Here is a 9348-nt window from a genome sequence, read left to right as displayed (position 1 = left end):
GGAGGAAGTTCCTGGTTCCTGGCTTCGGATCAGCTCAGCACCGGCCATTGCGCTCACTTGGGGAGTGAATCATCGGACGGAAGATCTTCCTCTCTATCTCTATCTCTCCTCTTCTCTATATATCTGACTTTGTAATTAAAAAAAAAAAAACACAATGGTGTGATATCCACAAGAAACACACCTCACAGTAGAGAACTGGGCAGACTGAAAGTTAAAGGACGAGAAAATACATACCACACAAATTAAAACCAAAAGCAAGCAGGAATAACTGTATGCCTATCACACAAAATAGACATTAATACAAAACATGTCAATGAAACACGGCCACTGCATAACAACTGGGGGTCATTCAACAAGAACACTGCAATGAGTGCAAGTGCATATGCTCTACAGGGTGCAACCCTCAACTGGGTAAGAATTATTATCTCTAAAGGAGATATCAGCTCTAGTATCACGAAAGAAACCAAAGTTTAGGAGCCAGCGTTGTGGCACAGCATGTTAAGCCACAGCTTGTAATGCCAGTGTCACATCTCAGAGTGCCAGTTCAACTCCCAGTGGCTCTGTTTCTAAATGTGCTTAGGAAAGCAGCAGTGTGGGGAGCTGTAGGGAGCCTGCATCCTACACCCTACACGGACAGCGCCAGACTGCCGCTTCCTCCTGTGCTAGAAAAAACAAGCTACAGGAAGTCTGCTGTGATTGGCCCAGGGGTGCGTGGATGGCGCGTGGACAGCGCGTGATCTGTGTGATGATTGGCCTGCCCACTGCGTGCACAGGTGACCTTTACTTTGATTGGCCGGGTTACCCAGTATATAAGGGAGCCAGAGAACTGGGGCGCGGAGAGAGCGCGCACCTCGGGGAGAGAGAGTGCGCCTCGGAGAGAGCGGGAGAGAGTGCACCTCAGACAGCGGGAGAGAGCGCACCTCGGACTGAGAGAGCGCACCCCGCGGACGGAGAGATGGTGTGGCTGCTGCGCGGCTGCATGGCGGCTGCTGCACGGCGGCTGCTGCAAGCCCACCGCGCGCCGGTTTTGCTGTGTCTTCTCCGCAATAAAGGCTCCGCAAAGACAACAAGTGTCCGGGTTTGACTTGCTGGCCAAGGGACCCTGACAAGCAGCAGATGACCTACGTGCTTATGCCTCTGCCACCCATGTGGGAGATGCAGGTGGAGTCAGGGCTCCCAGCTTCAGCCTGGCCCCACCCCATGCATTGTGGGTATTTGGATAATGACAATGAACAAAGGACCTGTCTCATCCTCCCTGTCACTCTGCCTTTCAAATCAATTTACTAAACTTTTCACCCAACCACTGCATGCACCTCTTCCCACTGGTCCATGGAATATTCTTTAGCACAGACCAGGATACTAGACCACAAGGCACAACAAATTCAAACAGATGAAAATCATTCTAATCACAATGGAAAAGTAGAAATAAACAGCAAAAGAAACGTTAGAATTATACAAAAACACGGAGGCCAAAAACACTTGCTTCTAAGTGAACCAATGGATCACTGTAGAAATCAAAGGGAAAATCATAAAATTCCTCAAAACTAATTAAGATGAAAGCACAAGTTATGGATACAGCAAATGTATTACTAAGACAAAAGTTAATAAGAATAAATATCTGAGGCTGGAGCATGGCACAGCCAGCTAAGCCTCCCATATGGGCACCAGCATTCCATATGGGTACCAGTTCGAGTCCTGACTACTCCACTTCCTATCCAGCTCCAGCTCCCCACTAAAGGCCTAGGAAGGCAGAGGAGGGCCCAAGTCCTTGGGACCCTGCACCCACGTGAGAGAACCAGAAGAGAATCTTGATTCCAGGTTTCAGATAGGCCCAGCTCCTGTCATTATGGGCATGTGGGCTGTAAACCAACAGATGAAAGATTCATTCATTCATTCTCTCTCTCTCTCTCTCTCTTTCTCTCTCCTCCTACCTCTGCCTTTCAAATAAAAAGAAATCTTTTTAAAAAGGAAAAAGAATAAATACCTACATCAAAGTATAGTAGAGAACAGCCCAAAGCCTTGGAACCCTGCACCTGCATGAGACCTGGAAGAGGCTTCTGGCTCCTGGCTCTGGATTGGTGCCGCTCTGGTTGTTGCAGAAGCTGGGAAGTTGCTTGCTTCACTTGGGAAGTGAACCAGTGAATGGAAGATAGTTCTCTCTGTCTCTCCTTCACTCAGCAAATCTCACGCTCCAATAAAAATAAATAAATCTTTAAAAAGTACAAAAAAGGGGCCCAGCACAATAGCAAACTGTTTAAGGTCCTAGCGTTGCATGTCCAGGATCCCATATGGGCGCCAGTTCTAATCCCAGCAGCCCTGCTTCCCATCCAGCTCCCTGCTTGTGGCCTGGGAAAGCAGTCAAGGACGGCCCAAAGCCTTGGGATTCTGCACCTGCATGGGAGACATGAAAGAAGCTCCTGGCTCCTGGTTTCAAATTGGCTCAGCTCCAGCCATTGTGGCCACTTGGGGAGTGAATTATTGGACAGAAGATCCTCCTCTTTGAAGATCTGACTTTGCAATAAAAATAAATCTTTTTTAAAAAAGTACAAAAAATATACATCTTTAAAAAATGATTATTCAACATGAGCAAGTAAGATTTACCCCAGGGCAGAGAAGTTTTAACATAGGTAAATTAACAAACATAACACATCATATAACACAGAATAAAGGATTCAAATTGCATCTCACTAGACTCAGAAAAGGCATTCAACAAATTCAACACCCATGCATGTTAACCACAAAACAAAAACCCTGAGGTGGGTACTGTGGGTGGTCGGTTCACCCACTGAGCCTAAGTCCCACCTCGGCCTGTTTCTGAAGTTGTTCCCTGTTACATGCCTGGAAAATGACAGACAACAACAGTGAAGGACTAAGTCCCTGTTTCCTCTGCAGCACCCTGATGAAGTTCCTGGCTTCTGGCTCCAGGTTAGCCCAGCCCTGGCTGCTGAAAACATCTGCAGCATAAAGCAGCAGATGGGAAGTCAGTCTCACTTCCCACATGTGCGTGTGTGTGTGTGCATGTGTGTGCGTGTGTGTGTGTGACTTTGCCTTCTAAAAAAGTCCTTCAAAATGAATAAACATAAAAAAAAACCCTCTAAAATTGGGTGCAGAAGGACCATGCCTCACTGTAATAAAGATTACACTGAGGGCCCGGCGCCCTCGCCTTGAACGCCCGGGATCCCATATGGGCGCTGGTTCTAATCCCAGCAGCCCCGCTTTCCATCCAGCTCCCTGCCTGTGGCTCGGGAAAGCAGTCAAGGACCGCCCAAAGCTTTAGGACCCTGCACCCGCGTGGGAGACCCGGAAGAGGCTCCTGGCTTTGGATCGGCATAGCATCGGCCGTTGCGCTCACTTGGGGAGTGAATCATCGGACGGAAGATCTTCCTCTCTGTCTCTCCTCCTCTCTGTATATCCGCCTTTCCAATGAAAAAATAATAAAAATAAATCTTTAAAAAAAAATTAAAAAATAAAATAAATCTTAAAAAAAATGTATAAAAAAAAAAGATTACACTGAGAGGCCCTCAGCTAAAGCATTTCCTGATCTTGAACCAGACTGTTTTAGCCAGAGTCATTAAACAAGAGAAAGCAATGAAAGGCATACTAATAGGAAAGGAGAAAGTTAATTACCTCTGATAGCAGACACCTGATCCTGCATATAGTCAAACCGTAAACACTGCACCAGAAGAACTAGTAGAACCAGAGATGAATTCAGTGAAGTTGCAGTATACAACACACAAAAATCAATAATGTTTTATACCCTTATACCTCTATAATGAACTGAAAAATTATGAGAGCAATACCACTCATAATAGCTAAAAACGAAATAACAAACTGGGCATTTGGCTGAGCAGTGTGATACCAGCTGGGAGCAGCAGAGGACAGCTCAAGTGGCTGGTCCCTCCCACCTACGTGACAGACCTGGATTGCATTTCTGGCTCACAGTTTGGCTTGGCCCAGCCCAGGCCCTGAGGGAACCAGATACGTAGGAGCTTGTTTTCTTCTTTCTTTCTTCTCCTCTTGCTTTCTCTTCTCTCAAATGCTTTGGAAGAAATTTAACCAAGGACATGAAAGACTTCTGCAATGAAAACACAGGGGCCTCATATGACGGCTCAATTGGATAATGCTCCCCCTATAAGCACCTAGATTACAAATGGGCATTGGTTCATGTGTCAACTGCTCCCACTTCCCATCTATTTCCCTGATTATGACCTAGGAAAACAGTAGACGAAGGCCAAAGCCTTGGGACCATGCATCCACGTGGGAGACCTAGAAGAAGCTCAGATCGGCTCAGCTCCAACAATTGCAGCCATCTGGGGAGTAAACTAGCAGATGGAAGATCTTTCTGTCCCACCTTCTCCCTGTAAATCTGATCTGCCTTTCCAATAAAACTGAATAAATCTTTAAAAAAAAAACTATAAAAATTAATTAAATTTTTTGAAGATACAAAAAATGGGACTCCCTCTCAAGCACGTGGATTGGAATAATTACTATTACTACATGTTTTTATTACTCAAAGTGATTTACAGATTCAACACCATCGCCAAAATACTGACATTCTTCACAGGAAAAAAAAAAACATTGCCAGAGTCCAGCTCCAGCTGAGTTCGGAACTCGCGAAGGCTGCGTGGATGAGACGCAAAGAAGAAAGACGGACCACTAGGATTTCATCATCATAATGGACGATGCACAAAAGCTGTCCGCTTTATTTATACAAAATCACTCAAACTCTGTTCAGACTTTTTACGTCATGGTCAAGTGGGTGTTTCTAAAGATAACTCTGCCATTTGTTTCACCTAAGGCTAGGATGTTATCCACCTGGCACCTGGCACCTGGTGCCTGGCTAGAAAAAAGTTCTCAATAGATGGTGCATATCAATCAGTAACATTACTACCACAATTACTCTACAGCTTCGTCTTGAGACAGTCAAGGAAGGAAGGGCTTCACAGGAGGGACCTAAAAAATCAAAGAAAGAGGGAAAGAATAGATTCCACTACACCTGAAGACAGAACACCCTTGATTAGCATAGGATCAAAAGGGGAGTTAGCACCCTTGATTAGCATATTGCCACAGGATGCAGCCGTAACAGCAATAACAGCTTTTTGGCTAAAAACAGCAACAGCAACATCAGCTTCTAAGCTCCTACTGATATTTAACAGTACTCCGCAGAGGCAGACAATGCCTAAATAGATTACAGAAATCTCAATGGGGTTGTCCAGTGTCCATGCAAAGGGAGGCAGAGCTGCATTCAGGTGTTGCAGAGACGTCCACCGGGCCTTGCCACACAGGGGGAAGTTCCTTGCGGCCTTGCCTGCAATGGAACGATACTCTTCACACCTTCCTGTCTTCCACACCCATCACATGGACCCCAGCAAAACATAATTCATGGGAAAGCATAAAAGATTCAGAATATTCAATCTTTTCTTTTCCCAATAATTATCTCAAGTCAACTGAATCTTTAACAAAAAGAACAAAGGTTATTTCAAGACATACTAGAGTTCCACTGTAAACCTAACAGATTGGTACTGGCAAAAACAGACACAACAGAGATTCCAGAAATAAATCCATATGTTAACCACACTTGATTCTCAACAAAGGCACCAAAGCATACAGTAGAGAAAGGACAGTCTCTTTGGTCAATGGTGCTGGGAAAACTGGACATCAGACACAGAGGAGTGAAATTGGCTTTCCCACCCCAACCCGCCAACACTATGTATTAACCCAAAATGGATCAAACACCTAAATGTAAGATCTGGAACTAGGATACTCCAGAAGGAAACATGAAAACACTTCCAGGCACCCATCTAGGCAGCAACTTTTTGGATAAGCCCCCAAAAGCATAAGTTAGAAAAGCAAAACTAGACAAATGGATTTTATCAAACTAGGAAACTTCTCCACATCAAAAGAAACACTCAACAAAGAGACAAAATGAGAGAAAACATTTATAAACTCTCCATCTAAGAAAGGGCTAATGTCTGGAACATGCAAAAACTCAAGAACAGGAGAGGGGAAAAAAAGCAATCTACAAAAGAATGCGCATTCTTCAGAAAAAGAAACAAGTGGCCAATGTTGCCAACCATCAGGAAAACACGGCTCAACACTTCAATGAGGTAGGACCAACTCAGCTCAGTTAGAAGGGTTATTATCAAAACCAGCAATCAACGAGCTGGACTGGATGCTGTGGCACAGTGAATTAACTGGCTCTGCAAAGACCCTCCCTCCAACAGTCACAATATGAGAGTCTATGAATTAAGGCTCCAACACAGGAATTTGCAGGGACAACATTCTACCCATGATATATAGGAAGAAATACACTTAAGTTTTGCAGAGATCTCATTTAACTCTAACCAATCAATTCCAAGAAAGAAAACTGACGCCAAGGGAAATTAAGTAATGTGATGACGGGAATACCAGGAGGTAGAGTCAGAAATCAAATTCAGGAAATTCAAGATGGCTGATAGGGAAAAGACAGAGAGATAAGAGGAGAGGAACTACATTCCCGGCAAATAGAGAACTTTGCAGAAGAAATTCTACAGAATAGAGCCCCATAGAGTAGCAAACACCTGAGTCACACAACAGGGAGCAGGACACTGCCTGTGGTTCCGCCTGGCGAGCGTGAGAGCTGGTAACGGGGATGATTGGGCTGAAATGGCTTCACCTTCCCTTGGCACATGGGTGGGATAGGTGTGGCAGTGTTCTAGACTGGGCTGAGCTCCATCACCTGCTGGTGCTCACAAGAGCCAGAGTGGATATGGGATGGGCTGTGCTAGGTCATGGCATCCGCTTGTCCACATGAGAGCCGGGTTGAGGGTGGACCAGGCAGGACAGGGCTGTAGCACCCACTGGTGAGAACCTGAATGCTTGTGAGCCCGTCAGTCAAGGCTGCAATATCTGTTTGTGAACATCAGTTCTGAAGGTGGGCCAAATCAGGCTATACCAAAAACACCCTCTGGTGCACCCAAGATCCTCAACTGTAAGCTGATCAGATAAGGGAGCTTGGAGAACTCCCCTGTTAGGACTCAGCCCCAGCTGGTGAGCACGACACCTGAGGCTACAAGCAGTCCAAGCCAGGCCAACTACAGTATCTGTTGGCATATATATGGGTCATGTCTGGAGACTGGCCAGACTGGGCCAGTCAGCAACACCTGATGACATGTGACAGAGTCAGGACAGGTATAGGTAAGGCTGGGTTGGGCTACAGCACCCAACAGTTCACAACAGGGCCAGGAATGGGGAGGGGGCGTGTGTCCAGACTGGGATAGGCTATAGAACTCAGCAGCATGAGCTAAGATTGGGGGCAGGCCAAGCAGAGCCAGGCTATAGCACTCACCAGTGAATGCCAAGGCAAGACAGGTCATGCCAGACTGGTATGCAGCACCTACCAGCACACACAAGACCCTGGGCTGGGAGCAAGCCTGGTTTAGAAAAGGGGTAGGCCCCCAACCCTGCCGGACCACTGCTCCCACTTGGGAGCATGAGAGCTGGGTCTGGAGCAGACTAGGCTGGGCAGGGCTGCAACTGTCACCTTGCATGTGAACTGTATTTGAGGGAGGGTTAGGCCACTGCATCTGCTAGCACATGCAAGAGCCAGGTTAAGTGCTGGCTGGTCAGGCTTTGGCAAATGCCAAGACAGGGTGCGAGTCACATCAGACTGCCCCACAGTAATCCCTGGAAAGTGCAAAATCTGGGGTGGGAGTGAGCCTAGTTAGGGCAACTATGGGCACTCTTCTGCCGGGCTGCAGCTCCCACCAGTGGCATGAGAGCCAGTGCTAGGGACAGGCCAGGTCAGACAAGGCAGCAGCATCTGTTAGCAAACATGTGGACTGGGTCATGGGGTTGGGTGGGTTGAGCTAAGCCACAACACCCATGGGTACACACATATAGCAGATGGGATGCAAGATGGACCAAACCAGTCTGCTTCACACATTGGTACATGCAGAAACCAGGGCTGGAGGTAGGCCCAGTGAGGGTTATTGGAGTTGCCTAATACTTCAGTCACCCAAACTGCACCCAACTAAGCTGCAGTTTCCACTGGTGTGTGCCAGTAGCAGGTCTGTAATAGGCTGAGTTGGGTTGGGCCATAGCACCTGTTGCTTTGTGTTGGTTATGGAGCTAAAGATAGAACTGACTAGGCAACTGCATTTACCAGTATGTGCATAGGTTGATGTGGATGACTGAACCAGACTCTGTACTGGCTGGTACATGTAAGAGTCAGGTCTGGGGTTTCTTGGGGCATGCCCCAATTGGACCACTGGACTCAAAACTCCAGCCATAGAGAAAATCACAGTATTTGTGATCCGACCTTGGAATGTATGTATTTGGACTGGGCCTCCTCAATTGCTAATGCTTATGTAGAGGATTGCATGCCCAGATGCATATGGGGACATGATGACCAGCTCATTTAGGCCTGCAGAGGACATCAAGTGCCATGTCAGAAGTTGGAGAGCAGGACAAGTTGGACAAATTTCCTGGCTAACCTTTAGTGCAAGCATCTGGGTGAGCAGAGGTATTCGGGTGGACTCTGTCAGCCAATGAACACTGGAATGATTTTCTCAACCTTGGAGTAATGAACTAAACATCACCTTGGAACTATCAAAACATCTCAAGCAAAACCCTCAGAACATTTTTATCCACTTTGGGTTTCTAAAATGACATCAAGTGGACATCTGTCATCCGCCACCTTCCCTTCCCCCGTTCCCAGATTAGGAAGAAAAGGAGAATTAAATTGTTGTCCCACCCACCTTCTTCCATGCTTTGACCCTCCCCACCCTAATCAGTGGTCTTCATGAGCATGCATCCTTGTCAACTATGTAAACAATATCAAAAATAAAATCAAATTTTAAATGTGAATAAATAAACAAGCCTGTTACTGGCACAGAACACACATATAAGCTGACAGAACATATTAGAAACCCCAGAAACTAATCCACACAGCAACACTTAATCTTTGACAAAGAGTGGAAAAAGAAAATATAGTATATATACACTATGGAATAATACTCAGCCATAATTAAGTCCACTATTTTGTAATAAAATGGATGCACCTAAAACCATTGTGCTTAATGAAATAAGCCAGTCCCAAGAAGGCAAATACCGTATTTCTCTGATACATGATTGTTAACACAGAATACTAAGAAATGTAAGGGAACAAAACAGACATCTTACGATTTTTTTGTTTTTAGCCTTGTTTATAGTTTTTACATGTTGAATATTACAGCTAGTGGTGCATTAAGCCTTAATGATAGAGTGGACTGAAAATAAATTTTTCCAAAAATAAAACAAAGAAAGGAAGAAAAGAGGGGAGTTGTAGGAGAGAGGGCATTATGGTTATTTCTGAGAATTATACCTATG

Source organism: Ochotona curzoniae, unplaced genomic scaffold (assembly GCF_017591425.1).
Source record: "Ochotona curzoniae isolate NIBS_2020 unplaced genomic scaffold, NIBS_Ocur_1.0 contig_3819, whole genome shotgun sequence".
In the NCBI taxonomy this organism is placed as follows: domain Eukaryota; kingdom Metazoa; phylum Chordata; class Mammalia; order Lagomorpha; family Ochotonidae; genus Ochotona; species Ochotona curzoniae.
The sequence above is the reverse complement of the archived record's forward strand: the minus strand, read 5'-3'. Positions refer to the sequence as shown.